General features: G+C 48.0%; 1 protein-coding gene across 1 annotated transcript in view; it reads right to left on the reverse strand.

The window, feature by feature from the left end:
* The window catches only part of ARAP1 (ArfGAP with RhoGAP domain, ankyrin repeat and PH domain 1), a 45790-nt gene extending 44506 nt beyond the window's left edge, over positions 1–1284 (reverse strand). Inside the window, 1 exon segment of the mRNA XM_007448064.1 lies at positions 1203–1284. The gene's annotated coding sequence lies outside the window, so the exon portion shown is untranslated.
* Between the last annotated feature and the right edge of the window lie 2274 nt (positions 1285–3558).

The raw sequence follows: 3558 nt of genomic DNA on the forward strand, positions 1-3558 counted from the left end.
AAAAAAAAAAAAAAAAAAAAAAAAGAACATCTTACTTTTGTAAGAATTTACAAAAACACATGACCACATGCACACACTGCCCAGGCCCTCCCTGGGCCCCATCAGCTTCCCTGGAAACCCACCTCCATGTGGAGGGAAACTTCACTCTACATCTTTTTTCTATCATCCAAATATTGAACTATGTGAATTTTTCTAAAAGGCTCCTGAGGGACTTCCCTGGTGGTACAATGGTTAAGAATCTGCCTTTCAAGGCGGGGGACGTGGGTTCGATCCCTGGTCAGGGAACTAAGATCCCACATGCCACAGGGCAACTCTAGAGCCCACACACCACAACTATAGAGCCCACGTGCTGCAACTACTGAGCCACGCGTAAAACTAGAGAGAAGCCTGCACGACGCAACAAAGAGCCTGTGTGCCACAATTAAGACCCGCGGCAGCCAAATAAATACTTTAAAAAATAAAAAATAAAAGGCTCCTGAGGGTCCCAAAGGAAGACACGAATGAACAGAAATACATTTGATGTTCTTAAATAAGTTGGCTCTCAACATTATAATGACATCAGTTCTTCCAGGGTTAAGCTAAAGCTAACACAATCCCAACTAAAATTACCCACAGGCAGATTCTAAAGTTCATATTCAATGATATTAGAGATTTATTGTTGGGTGGGAAAGCAAGATGCAGAACATTGTTTTATTATGTAAAAATCTGGGTTAAAGAAAAAGAATTCATATACACATATGCACACATTATACACAGAATACTCCGTTGGGTATACAAGAAACTGCCTTTGGGGAGGAGACCCGCAGCTGGCAGGACAAGAAAGGGAGGGTTACCTTTCACTGTATCCTCCGTATCTTTTTAATTTTATACCATTTTCCAACAAATTACAATTTAAAAGATAACACGATCATCTGGAAGTAAGAAAGAGACCATAACTCACCAGGCATGGAAGGAAATCAAGTAAGCAGGTACACACCCCACCCGACACACTGGTCCCTCCCTGCATGGCCCCATCCCTTCCAAGCCCGCTCGGGAGGCTCTTCGCAAGGTCTCTGGCCTCACCCTCTCTCTGCCTCTCAATCTGTTTTCAAAATGGAAAGCGGGACCTTAGGTCTCACCTTCCTGAAGCCTCCTCCACCTCAATGTCGGGACTTAGCCTGCCACACTCAGCCCAGCACCCCCATCCCTCCCTGACTCACCACCAGCCAGGCTGCCCAGAATGCCAGGGTCCCCCGGAGGCGGCAGCTACTCTGAACGGCCCCTCATCTTGGCCTGAGGTGGAAGCTGCAAGGACAGGGTTAAATGAGAAAGCCTATGAGGCAAGGCCACTTTGGGCAGCTGGATGCCAGGAGAAAGAAGAGGAAGGGGGGAGGAGGAGGGGGTGAGGGATGGGGAAAAGGAAAGAGATGTAAGAAAGCGAGAGACGGGGAAGAGGGTAGAGAAAGAGAAGGAAGAGAGGGAAGGGTTCAGGGAGCCTAATGGAAACCAGGCGATGGTTAATGGGAGGAAGTCTTTCAGCGGGGGTGAGGACGGCGTGAGGAGGCAGACCGACGACAGGCCTGCCCAGAGGTGGAGGCCACACCAGCGGGAGAGGGGAGTAAGGACACCCCGTTCTCTGCCCCTCCCCCAGGACCAGTGGCTGTAGCAGGGATGTCAGGCCTGGCCAGGAGGCTGGACTGCCCCCAGGGAAGACATGGGGAGAGGGTAGATGCAGCTGCATGACTGAGGCAGGGCCCCCACAATGCAGAGCCTGTCAAGGGGAACCTGGGGAGACCCAGGAAGACAGGGCCCTCTCCACTAAGCCTGAGAGCCGGGGGGTGGAGGGGTGAGGCAAGGGTGTGAGACCCCAGCGGCCCTGCTCCTAAATGTGAATGGGGACCAAAAGAAGGTGTTTCCAGGCAGGAGAAAGAAGCAGCCATCCCTGAGGGCAGGCCACCAGCAAGCTCAGACAGCCAGGGCTCTGTTCGGGAGGGTGGGTCGAAGAGCCAGGTCTTGGGCAGAGCCACGTTTCCCGCTACTAGGGCAGGGTCAACCACAAACTGCTGGTCTCTGCAGGATGACTTTAGCGGGTACGGGTGAACATGTAAAATTAACTAATTAGGTATTTATCTTAAGTAGACTTCACAGTTATCTCTTAGGATGGGGCTAAAATAGGTATAGTTTAAAAGTGAATATTCCAAAAATAAATCTTAAGTAATTAGTACTTCATAAAGAGTTGGCAAAAAATGGCAGTGCTACTCAAATGACGATTTTTTAAAAGAATTTAGTAAGACAATGTAAATAGCCTTTACTATATGCCACACACCTAAAGCACTTTTTATTAACTTGTTTAAGTCTCATAGCAACCCTATGAGGTAATACCTCACAATTTAAGATGAAGAAACTGAGGCACAGAGAGGTTAAGCAACTTGCCCAAAGTCACACAGCTGGGAAGGGGCAATTTGAATATAGTCTATACCTGCTTTGTCCAATACAGTAACTAGTAGTAGCCACATATAGCTACTAAAACTCCAAAAGTGGCCACATAATGAAGTGTGCTCTATACAATACACACTGGATTCTGAAGTCTTAGTACAAAGAAATAAGAATATAAAATATCTCAATAATTTTTTCTATTTCTTACATAATAAAATTATAGTATTTTGGATATTTGGATAAAATATACTATTAAAATTAATTTCACCTGTTTCTTTTTACTGTGACTACTAGAGAATTTCAAATTGCACTTGTGGCTCGCATTACATTTCTACTGGACGGTGCAGCTCCAGACTTAACCAGTTTGCTCACTGCCTCTTGACAGTGACAACAAGCTCTAACTGAGCAGCTGCTACAGGTCAGGCAGTATTCTCAAGATTCAACATGGAATGATGGATGATGGCCCAACCAGGCTACTGGAATGATGAGGACTGGGAAACAGAAACCACCTGTCCCTGAGAAGGGCCCAGCCCCTTCTTGGGCCTCTCTCAAGTTCCTAATCCTACACTAAAGGCTTCAGGCCAAGGTCAGACTTGGGACTCCGCACCGACACCCCTCTAGGACAACCTCATTCGAGGCATTAGAAGCACGAGCCAGACCTCAGACGTGTACCCACCCTCCAGGAATCTCAGGCTGGAGGGTGTCAGATACCACCCAGCCGGCGAAAACAGCCCACATGGCCCTCACCAGGCGGGGGTCAGGGAAGGCTTCCTGGAGGAGGCAGCTGCTTGAAAAAAGAAGTTTGGAGCAGTGCCCTGCTAAGCCATGCTAGAGCCTGAGGCAAAGAAAAGAAATCAGTGATACTGAATCACTTTATTTAAATTTTTGATATTTTGTTTATCTTGGATTTTTTTTCATTAATTTTGATCTTTTAAAAAATATTGCTTGGGGCTCCCCTGATGGTGCAGTGGTTGAGAGTCCGCCTGCCGATGCAGGGGACACAGGTTCGTGCCCCAGTCCGGGCAGATCCCACATGCCGCAGAGCGGCTGGGCCTATGAGCCATGGCCACTGAGCCTGCGCATCCGGAGCCTGTGCTCCGCAACGAGAGAGGCCACAACAGTGAGAGGCCCGCGTACCGCAAA

Source organism: Lipotes vexillifer, unplaced genomic scaffold, assembly GCF_000442215.2.
Source record: "Lipotes vexillifer unplaced genomic scaffold, Lipotes_vexillifer_v1.1 scaffold640, whole genome shotgun sequence".
Lineage (NCBI taxonomy): Eukaryota > Metazoa > Chordata > Mammalia > Artiodactyla > Lipotidae > Lipotes > Lipotes vexillifer.